Genomic DNA, 12,518 nt, shown 5'->3' with positions numbered 1-12,518 from the left:
ATCTATCTCTCTCTCTTTGTGTGTGTGTCCTAGTGGTGGGGGGGGGGTCTTTGTAGTTCGCATGCATATATACTCCATCTATAGGTCTCTCTCGCACACTATGTATGATACTCTAGTCCAAGCTACATATCTTGGGTACACTCATCGTACGCACACAAATTCCTTGGCTCGTTGCCCGTAACTCTCTCATGCACCATTTTGTCATCTTGGAGCTCTTCCCCCCCTCTCTCAAACTCTCCATCTACCTGGGTCACACATACACATGCATATCTCACTCGCACTCGATAGGCCCATCTAAAACTCTATCTCTCTCCCTCGTTCTCTCTCCATCTCACACACACACACAATCTCATGCCTAGCTAGCCAATTATGATGGTCTCTCTCTCAATTGTAGGCACATGCAGTCCCCCTATATGTATATGACTAGCTAATCTTACTCTCCATCACAAACATGTGCATGGTCTATCTCGATTTCTCTCGGGGCATCTTTCTATCGCGCACGCACCTCCATTGATCTCCCACCCATATAGTCCCCGCACGATCTCGAGGGGATCTCTCTATCACAAACACACCCTCTCTCCCTCCCCATGCGTCCATGTTCTCCATGTGTCCCTCTCGACCTTTGTTCCTTGTTGGCCAGACCTCTATTAGACATGTGCTACAGGGGTGTCTCTCTCCGTTGCAAACAATCACACACTAGCTATCTTCATGTATCTCCTCGCCTCACTTTTCTATCTCGGAGATGCATGCGTGATATGTTCGCATAAGAAATGAAAAAACACACACTCTCTCTAATTTATCGTTTGTTGTCACTTTCTGTTTCACACACATACTCTTTTTGCACACTTACTCATTCTCCTTCACACGCACTTGATCTGTCTCGACTTAGGCACTCTCCTCGGTCCATAGCATATAGATTTATTGAAAAGTCAAACATCACAAAGTTTGACCATGTACATGGATAAAAACAATTACATCTAGAATGGCAAACATATACCATTAGATTCAGCATGAGATGTAGTTTTGTATGATGTATCTTTGGTATTGTAGATACAATAAAATTTGCGTAAACCTGATCAAAGTTCCCAAAGTTTGACTTCTAAAAAATTTACATGCATTGAATTATCGAGCGGATGGAATATCTCTTTCCCCCTCTCTGCTATCTGACGCACCACTCAGCCTTATCGAAGCTCCTCAATCTCTCTCAAACTTTATTGGTCAGTTTGGTCTGTGACCTGACCGTCATGCCTTGATGGCCAGTACTGCCTGGTGTGGACATGAGATGTAAAATATTTCTGCCTGTCCAGGCTTGTGTGGTGCTGAAGCTTTTGGTTCATGCCTGGGCCAGGAAAAGCATCAACGTCCCATCAATCAGTCCATGCAACAATTATTTAATGCAAATATCTATCCAGGCTGTTGTTAGCCTCGTGGCCACACGGCCAGGCACGGCCAAGCGTTCGAAATCGGTCGCCTGGGCCAGGCTACTTGTAGTGTCTGGAGTCGAGCCAGGCTAACTAAAGTACAAGGGAATCCAGGCCAGGCGGGCTTTCTTTTTCACAGGGTAGCAACCAAACAAGCGTGCATGAAATCCAGGCACAACCCCAGGCCAGGCAAAAGATGCTCAGGACTCAAACCAAACTGACCTTATATCTCCCTGGTTCACACATACTCATGTCTCGCTCGCGATATACATATAGACCCATCCAACACTCTCCGCCCTTGTTCTCTCTCCATGTGACACGCCCCCCCTAAGTATCATAATCCCTCACTCCATCATAGGCGCAAGCACTCCCCCTCCTAAGTATGATTATCTCTCACTAGCCATTAGGAACACACGTATTGTCTCCTTCCATCCATACGTCTATCTCGATATCTCTCGGGGCATCTTGTATCACGCATACACCTTGTCACTCGATCTCCCACCCATGTAGTCCCATCACGATCTTCAGGGGATCTCTCTATGACAAACATACACTCTCTCCTCCCCATGTCTGCATTTTCTCCATACGTCTCTCTCGACCTCTCTCCCTTGTTTGTCAAACCCCTCTTGGCCACGTGCTAGGGGTCTTGCTCTCTAGGTTCCAAACAACCACACACTATCTCCTCACCTTGCCTCTGTTGTCAAAGATGCATGTGTGATATGTTTGCATAAGACACACATGCTTTTTCTCTACTTCTATAGTGTGTTGTCCATGTCTCTTACACACATGCACACACACTTTTTTCACTCACTCTTTCTATTTCTCTCTCTCTATCTCTCTCTCTACTTAGGGACTCTGTCACCTCCATAAGCATATGGATGTTTTGAAAAGTCAAACATCAGAAAAGTTTGACCAGGTATATGTGGAGAAAAACATTTACATCTAGAACGATCATTAGATTCATCACAACATGTACTTACTTCATACTATCATTTATCTTTGGTATTGTAGATATAAGTAATTTCTTTATAAACTTGGTCAAAGTTTCAAAAGTTTGAGTTTAAAAAAATGTTGGAACTACATTATTGAACGGAGGGAGTAGCTCTTTCTCTCTCTCTCTACTATCTCTCACGGGCCTCCCCTCTCACTCGAACTCTCTATATCGATGGATTATACGCTCACTGTGTCAGTGTATAGCTCCGTATATTGTTTAGTTGACCGGTCAACCAGTCCACATGCTGCCTTGTCAGCTCATGTTCTGTATCTTCGTGTGCTGGCCCATGTGGCAGTGGGTGAAAATAAGTAAACTAGAGGCCCATCTGACACGCGGTGAAGTAAACAAAGTTGAAACCACTCGGGGTAACACCCCGCACGCTAGTAAATTGAGGGTGCATTGAGGACACACTTCTTGCGCGTGAAGGACGCACTCGCGCACAATTCACCACTGCCTGGTGGCATGCACAGATGGATGCACTTGCACACACCCAGCAAACAACACACACCAGCACGCGTGTACACCGGCGTCGCCACCGGTTGAGATGGACGATAAGGTAACCAACAAGCGGAGGCGGCTCTAGCCAAAACCGCATCCGGTGAGCCTGGACTTCATCAGCAGCCTCCCTGACGACATGCTGCTCGACATCATCGGCCTCCTCCCCACCAAATCTGCCGTGCAGACCACCCTGCTCTCCCGGCGGTGGCACCCCTTCTGGCGCCATGTCCCCCTCAACCTCACCATCCACAGCTGCCTCTGCGACGGGGATTGCAAACACATGGCTGCAGTCTCCAAGATCCTTTCATCACACCCTGGGCCAGCCAGACGCCTTGACATCTGCATGTTCAGTACCAACTGCAAGGTCCAACCCAAGTTCGACGAGTGGTTCTTATCCCCCGCCCTAGATCAGCTCGAGGAGCTCAGCTTTGAAGCTATATGATGTCGCTCTCTGCCGCCGTCCGCGCTCCGCCTCACGCCAACGCTGCGCCACGCCAGCTTCAGCTCCTGCTATCTTCCCCAGATTAATGTCGCGCCCGCCCTTCTTCTCCCTAAACTCAAGCAGCTCGACCTCTTCGACGTTGTCATCTTGAAGAAGGCTATGGAGCACCTACTCCGTAGCTGTACTGCGCTCAAGTACCTTCGTCTTGAGCAGATCTACGGGTTCATTAGCCTCCACATCGCCTCGACGAATCTCCGATGGATTTATGTGTCTTGCTGGCCCTGCAACAAGACATTAATTGGGAAGAGATCACTCCAGCTGTTCCATGTTATGGTCATTGAGAATGCGCCTTTCCTTGAGAGATTGCTTGTATCGGATCTAGAAGGTCCAACAAAAATCAGGGTCATTGACGCGCTGAAATTGACAGCGCTGGTGTACTCGTCTGCCAAATTCTCCGAGCTCTTTATTGGATCCGTAATCGTTCAGGTACAACACTCATCTTCTTCTCTGTCTTCTTGAAATGCACATTTTTTAATTTCTTCTTGATGTATTTACGACCGTCTTCCAGAAAATGATTCCCACAAGCTTGACCCAGTCTATGCGCACAGTGAAGACCTTGGCAATAAAATCTATCGGCCCCAATCTGGATCAAGTTGTTGGATTCCTTACATGCTTTCCATGAACGGAGAAGCTACTCATTGAGGTGAAACTTCTTTCCTATTAGTAAACGGTAATCACAACGTAGCTTAATATTTTCGTAATTTTCCCAAATTACGATGACAAGTGTGGTGTTCAAAACTGCATCTATGCACTGCACCGAAAGAAATGTTTTTAGTATTTGTTTTCTCACGTGATCACCTGCATCGTTTTTTTGCTGTACTACTATAGTAGCCTAGGGTAGTCATAGTGGAAAGTAACTTAGACTACTCCAGTAACTCTATGGTTCCCCTAAGAGCAAGTACTACCTCCGTCCTAGTTTACTCTTCCTATTTTGTAGTATCAAAATTTGACCATAGATTTAACTGACAAAATCTTAATCCATGTCACTAAGAACTATATCGTTGGATTCGTATTTGAACATAATTTCAAATGGTGTAATTTTTAGTGACATGCATTGGCATTTTCTTAGGTAAATCTATGGTCAAAATTTTATACTAAATACGAGGTAGTACTCCCTCCGTCCCAAAATTCTTGTCTTACATTTGTTTAGATACGGATGTATCTAACACTAAAATGTAACTAGATACATCCGTATTTATACAAATTTAAGACAAGAATTTTGGGACAGAGGGAGTACAAAAGTGGGCTATGTAGGCCAAAACACGTGCCAAATTCACGTGTGATGCATTTGGCATCGATGCCCCTCCATTGCTCACCTGGTGCCCCAATTTGGATCACCTACTTTGCTCCGGTGCCAAATTAACTCACGCAATGAAAAAACACTTGCATGGGAGAGAGAGAGAGAGAGAGAGAGAGAGAGGACTGAGGCAATAAAAACACTTGTTTGGGAGAGTGAGAAGTTGGTGTAGTTGGTTTGATTGATTTGTTTATACATGTGAGTCTGTGTGCACAGCAGTGCCAACTCTCTCACATCGCGAGAGCGGTGCCAAAATCTTTTGATTTGACATTGATGCGTATTATGTGGCATACTTTTGTGAAATATGGCATCGGCCACATAGTGGAAGGCAACAAATGCCCATGCTCTTCACGTGCTCCTAGGTAAATGAGAGGAAACAGAAAGAGAGAGAGAGAGAGAGAGAGAAATATCACTAGCCAGCCAACCCTATCGTATGAGCGAATGATATTGGTACCTCTTGATGACACGACAATCATATACAGCCAGCTGCACTAAAATGTTGTCTTCTTTTGCAGATAAAAAAAGACCCGAAAGTGAAAAATGTGCTGCACTATAACAATCTCATCGAATGCCTTGATCTCCATCTTACAGAAATTGATTTGATCGACTATCGAGGCAGCACATCTGAGATTAAATTTGCCAAGTTCTTTATTCTTGAGGCAAGTGTGCTCAAGGTAATGAGGTTTGCGTTCTCTGGTGCAACAATGAATGGCGTGCTGCTCACCGCAAGTGTCTAAGCCTAAATGACAAAGTTTCCGCAGAGGCTGAATTTGTTTTTGAAACATCAAGTGGCCAGAGACTCGAAAAATTATTTGCCCATTAGTGACTTGTCAGGGCGGTGCATTTTAGTTTGCACGATAATGTTGCATCCACCTAAAGTAACGAAAGTTTTACGTAAACTTCCTAGTAATTCCCTCTTCGTAGGTGCAACATTACTCCTAACATTTGTAATATCAGTTTGAAACTTGTAATATGGTCGTGTCCTATTCTTGCGTTTTCAAAATCCTCCGAATCAAACAGGTCCTGAGTTGGTGATGATGTTGTGCCTCCCATCTTTCACCAATAGTCGTTGGATCTAGATCTGACGCATACAAACCAAACTTCTCCATTTTTGCAAAAAGATGCCCGCACTTGTTCCCTATTTACAAACAAATCCTTGTCTCTCACAATCAGCCTTATCTACTGCCCACCACATCTAGAAGGCCATGGAAAAATCTGGCGCGATGGCCGCTGCCGGCGCCGTCCACCCCCAATCTTGGTGTTTCGTGCAATGCACGGGCATCTACACATGGGAAATTATGTCGAACAGGGCTAGTTGTAAGCAGGCTAGCTCTATAGCAATGATGATAGTGACTGCAGACGGTGAGGCTGACTATGGTATGCCGAACACGGCGCCTATACTCAGGTGTCATCTCCGGCGCAGGGTCTTGTCACTTCACTGTGAGGAGCAACACGTAATAATTTGACCAACGAGTAGTACAGTGCTAGTACTCCTACTACATTGGTAGTACTACTACTAGTACTAGTAGCACCACCGTCTGGGTTTAGGAGTACTACCACGTCCATCTGGATTTTAGTATTTGACTAGCAATATCTAGTAATGCATGTCACAAAAAATGTACTACTCCCTCTGTAAATAAATACATGGTGTATTGTTTTATTCCTATCGGTGAGAGAACTTAATGTATTTTTGCTAATTAATAGGATTACATGCAATCAACTAAACACTGCATGTTATATTTGGTAGTCTCAAGTCATTGAAAGCAAGCACGGCCCACATCTCTCATTGGTTGATATGTCACGAAATAAGAAACGAGGAGTGAGTTAATGTACCGTGCCTAAGTGTTTTGGGATTATTTGGTTTTCGTAAGGTGACTTACACAACATTTTTGTTTATATGCATTAACATTTTATTAGTTAAATCAAAGGTCAAAACTCGGCGCAAAATGCAAAGGGACCAATAAACCAGTAAACATCAAACTTCTCTCGTTTGGCCCCAACTAGAGGTCCGGTGAGATGACTATACTACACCGGCACGGAGGGGGACGCAACTTCATTGACTTACTGCAACTGCCTTTGGGTGAATGATACGTGGGCCCAACGGGTGGCTCGCCCTCCTATCATACAGCCAAAGGCAGGTGCAGTAGAGGGCCGAGGAGTAGATGGCCAACACACACGTGAATTCAACGCAGTCTGCACTTCTCATATAAAGGCTCCCAGCCAGTCCAATGTACTTCCTCCGTCTAGGTGAGTAAGTCATCTTAGGCTGTGCGCCGTGACCAAGAAGGAGGGGAAAATGAGAGAACTTAATGTTTATTTGCTAATTAATAGCATTGCATGCAATGAACTGACCACTACATGTCGTGTTTGGTAGTCTCAAGTCATTAAAAGCATGCACACCCCAAAATAATGCACCGCGCCTAAGTGTTTTGGGATTATTTGGTTTTCGCAAGATGACTTACACACTTAGACGGAGGGAGTAGTACGAAATCCTACGCACCTACGCACACTAACCAAGGGCAAGAGTGATCACTCGAATCGCAAGATCAGTTGACTCGAAGCTAAGCTAGACCCATGGAGGCGATGAGCGCGAGCATTAGCCGGCTGTGCCAGATGGTCCACGACGCCAGCCTGTGGCCCGGCACCGAGGAACGTCTCCAGGTATTTCTTGAAGCTGCCAGGGCGAGGGGCCGCTTGGACGACAACTTCGTCTCCTTGTTCGACGAGGTCCTCATCGGTTTCCTCGACAAGTTCACCGTCATCAAGAAGCTCGCGGATGACTTTGATGTATGCCTCCAGCCGACGTGCCCAGGCTCTGCGATGCCCGCCACCCTCAATGGCCACTATGGTGACATCCTCTTCGACGCACTGGTTGCCCTGCGACTGCCCGCCATCGCGCTGGAGAATGTCCACCTCGAGGTCGCATCAACTTCATAATTTTCGTACGTACTCCATGCATGAACGGCGCCAGAACCAAACTTCTCATTACTCTAGGGAAAACTATTATTTCTATCTATCGGTCACGCCATGGAGCAGAACCAAATTTTACAAGTTACAAGTTCAAAAGGAAAAGCCTGCCGTGTTCGCGTCGCACCCCCACACGGTTGGTCCGGCACGCCACTCAAGGGGTAATGCGTGCAGTGTTGCATTTTCGCTTACAAGTGGGACCGCAGTTGAGCAAACCGACTATCGGCAAACTCCCACCCAGCCCATCGCGCAATGGCTGAGAATATAGGAGGGAGAAGAGATGGCTGTAGCATGGACTCCAAGAAAATTGGTGTCGGATGGGACTCGTGTGGGTGGCGTGTGCCGTACTGCTAGACGTGAATGCTAGTTATGGCCCATGCCACACCACTATATCGAGCCTATGTCGAGGTGCTGGTTATGTAGAACAAATTTCCTGGAGTCCGTGCTCAGCCCTCCTCTATCTCTCTTCTCAGCCATCCAGCGGACATGCGGAGCCCATCGTTTGTTTGCTCATATGCGGTCCCACATGTCAGTGAAAACGCAAGAGGACCCACTGAACCTGCATATCTTTCACCTGGACGTGCTGGTGATGAAAAACAAATCCAATAAAGATCTTCGGTGGCCGCTTTTGGAGATACTCAAGAGTAGTAAGATTCTATTTACAGTTTAACCCAATTTGCACATCACGCGACTTCAACTACCACTCTATTTTTGTTGCATGACACGACCTGGATGCTGGATGTCCCACGTGTCAGCAAAAGGAGGAAGAACCTGACCAAATCTTCAGTTGTGCTCTCGGATTAGACTAGTTGTGCTAACTTAAAAAAATTATTGTGTAGAATGGATGCAAGTTTTGGTATTGGGAAGAAGAGTATATTGATATATTGATAGAGCGCAATTTTGTAGATGTTCTAGCACTTTTAGCTGGCATAGAGGCTAGAGATGAGACTAGTGCACTTGTTGATACTAGAATAGAGGCTAGACATGAGACTAGATGCGAGGAAGCAATGTCTGCTTCTTTACACTCGAAGAAGAAAGAAGCACGCAAGATCGAGCCTCCGCAGATCAACAATGAATGCATCAAGAAGGCAGTAATCCAACTTACAGGAGCAGTTATGGAAGTTGGATATCTTCTAAAATGTATTCTTGTGGTTCTTGTTTTCTTTGGTCTTACTTTCTAGTCAAAATTATCATTGGAGTTCGTGCAAAATGGAGGTCCATTTGGGGTCGTGCGTTGGAGTTGGCCTTACAAGTGGGACGCAGTTGAGGAAACCGACTATTGGCAAACCCCCACCTCGCCCGCCGCGCGATGGCTGAGTTAGAGAAACGACGAGGTTGAAAGAGATTGCTCTAGCATGGACTCCAAGAAATATGGTGTCAGATGGAAGTCGTGCTGGTGGTGTGTGTTGTACTCCTGGACGTGAATGCTTGTTCTGGCCCATGCCACCCTACTACTGGTACTACTTATATAGTAGAAGTATCGAGGACTCGAGGCGTACAGGGAACACATTAATATATAGCCCACCTCACACTATGGCCAAATTTCCTGGAGTCTGTGCTAGGTTAAAAAGTGTTCTTTGTGAGGGTTGGTGGCTGGTCTCAAGTTTAAAACTTGTTGCATTACGTATACGTAGACGTAGAGATAGTGCAACAGTTCTGAAAGTTTGAACCCAAACATCAGAATGCAATTTCTACTGGACTCATCCGAGGACCTAGGATGATGGGATTCGCAGCTACAGTAAAAACACCCGCCCGACGCGCGAAGCATGTGAAGCTAGTACAAATAGTGTACTACTTTTGTTGATTGGCCTCATCCGATAACCTGTTGCAATGCACGTACAATTATGTATTCAGAAAATATTTTTTTGCCATGTTGCAGCACTCACTCAGAGAAGCGACTCGAAAGCCATTCATAAATTTAGTAAGTTTATCACATGCATATCATTTTATTACATACAATAGGTCATCAACCCACATTGACAACGAGGATACATCATAAATACTAAAGTTTTCATCACACAACAAATAACAAGCAATGAAATGAACTTCAACTCAACCAATCATCGGCGTTGGAAACACTTGCTTTGAACCACAAGTGATTCTCTGGGAAGGGCCATCCATTGTCGATCCCGAGACCAATGCATTACTGATCATCCAGGCTAAAGCGGCCTACTATATCAGTACCAGGGTAGGGAACCACCGAAATGTCCAAGGTATAGATACAGTTGCAACAACTATATAGTTCTTGTAATTCCAAGAGCGGTTGGGAACTCGACAAATTGCTATCTTCCGTAGAAGACAGTCACCATGATCGTATTTGAACGTGCGTAGAATACTGGTGTGCTCAACCTCTGGGCAGTCTGCTGAGATTTTTGGTTGTGGAACCCAGTGACGAGTGTACACATTCACAAGTTCCCACTCACAGTTGTACCCAATATAACAACCCAATCCCCGTTTGCGCCTGCCCAAGACTTGCCCTCAAGCGATGGCATCTTAACATCATACGTATCATTATCAAGCGGCATCAACTTGCACAAGGCGAGGCCTCTGTCGTCCCCGCGCCAGTCATCAGGGTCACGATGAAGAAGATAGGGGAGATCAAACCGCTCCTTGACCCTCGGGTTCCTTGTAATGATGTTATTAGTTAAGTCGAGAATGGTCTTGAACAAACCTGCCACACTAGCCGAGGTGATGGCATCACACCGATCAATGAGTTCCTCCACCACATCATCTTTCAGATCGGGGCAAGAATAACAGGGTCGTTTCCGGCCTGTTCCCTCCATGGAGAAGACGATCGAACAATGGCAGAAGGAAGGGTGAAGGCAAATGGAGGAGGAAGGAAGAGCATGCGACAACAGTTCCAAATCGAGAGGGAAAGGCGAAGAGTCGGTGGACAGTTGCTAGTTTGTCATGGTACATGAAGAGGCACCCCAACCTACATGTCCATTTGGAAATACTAGTAGAAAAGGACTCACTGTCGTCTCACTCATATGTTGGAACGGGACCACATGTCAACGAAAGATGGTGTGTAATTTCTCATGCAAAATGCGATCTGGCCGCGTTGGCCCGAGGTGCCGCATTAGTTATCAACCTTTATTTTTTTAATGGCGTGCTGTTCAGTTTTGAAGCATGACTAACTGGTACTATATGCAGAGAAAATATAAACTACTCTACCACTACTCCACCTCTAGTACTAGTAGTATAAAAAATATAGGCTGGAGCTTTAGCGCTTTCTTGCTAAGGGCTGCTCACTTGCTTCTCACACTATCACCCTCTCTCTAGATCTAAAAAAGACGACCTCTCTCTCCCTCCTCACCGGTGGTCACAGATCCGCCGGGGAAGAAAAGGACGTGCAGCATTGACGCACTCGTCGTCGACGAGCGAGGTCACGCACTAACGACAAGGCCGTCCTCTCAGACCTAGCACCCGCGCGGGATGGCCTCCGTCCCCAAGCTCGCTGCCATAGTGTGTGTAGAGGACGACAACCACGAGCGAAGCCACTTCCCACCGACCCTCAGGTATGCTACCTCTTTTCGAACCATACCCTTGTTCTATTGCCCCATCTGCCACGTTGCTGCATGTGGATCATTTTCCACTCCACCATCTTCCCAATTTGCTATCCTCTGCTCTGCTGGTCACGCAGACGAAAACCTTAATTTGCAGTATTAAAGGAAACCCTACTTCATGCAGACTAATCCATGTTTGGGTTGAATAAGGAAAGGAAGGTAGACTGTACTGTCCAAGGGAGTAGGCATCGAACCCGCAACTAGGTTGAAAAGGGGAAAATCAGTAGCTAAGGAACGAGTCTCGTGTCTCTTGGTTGAAGAAGGGTAGAAAGGCATGACAACGCAATAGAGAATGACCAGGTCAATCGGTTTGTTGTCCTCACATAGGAAAAAGGTGACTAAAGAGAACAAAAATGGGACATAATCCACATATGCTGCCTGGATATTTGTTGCTCTGGGCAACCATACCTCCCTCACCACTCTACGTTCGCGGAGGTACATCGTACTGGTTCGCCCACTATCCGAATGGGCCTCCCATGCTCTTATTGCCACTTTTTTGCTGTTAGTATAACACCAGCAGTCAAGTCAAGCAATGCTACTGCTAAAGTGATGCCACATTTAACTAATGCCGCACTCAGTCTAATGCCACCGATAAATTTAAGCAATGCCATTTAATGTCACTGGATTATTTCAGGGTTAGTTGTTGATTGTTGATGTATTAAAGATTTTTCAGCTAAGGTATTCTAATGCTGTTGCACAACCAGTATACCAACGATGAAACTTGTTACTACCTTCAGATTTTTGCACTGTTAATGCTTATAGATTACATACCTCACTTTCATGAGATAAGTTAATTTTTTTATACAGTGTCACCAAAATGCCAAGGCGCTGATGTCATTTTATTTTGGTTAAACTGCACAAAAAACTATGAAGACAAGAGGAAAGGTCAAGAGTGGGCACCTCCTCCTCCGGTTGTTCTCTTGATTCATTCGATCAAGTTTTTATGTTTGGTCGATTATCAAGATTGGGATAGCAATTTTTAAGGTCCCCACGAGTACGAAATGATATTTACCTTGGAGGTACATGGTTTGCAATTTTTTTATACTGACATTAGTTAATAATGCTAGTTACCTTCAGACTTTTGTATTTGGTTTAATGCTCATGCACAACTAGTATACAAATGCTGAAACTTGTTACCTTTACATTTTGTATTGTTAATTCTTATAGAAATCTTCCAGTGCTAGAGTTTATTGAAATCTGTTTAGTAAAACCATTGTACTGTACCCTGTAATAAAATAACTACTCTACTGTTGCACTAGCCACTGGATTAGTG

The sequence above is a fragment of the Triticum aestivum genome, chromosome 4B (genome assembly GCF_018294505.1).
Source record: "Triticum aestivum cultivar Chinese Spring chromosome 4B, IWGSC CS RefSeq v2.1, whole genome shotgun sequence".
NCBI classification, from domain to species: domain Eukaryota; kingdom Viridiplantae; phylum Streptophyta; class Magnoliopsida; order Poales; family Poaceae; genus Triticum; species Triticum aestivum.
The sequence above is the reverse complement of the archived record's forward strand: the minus strand, read 5'-3'. Positions refer to the sequence as shown.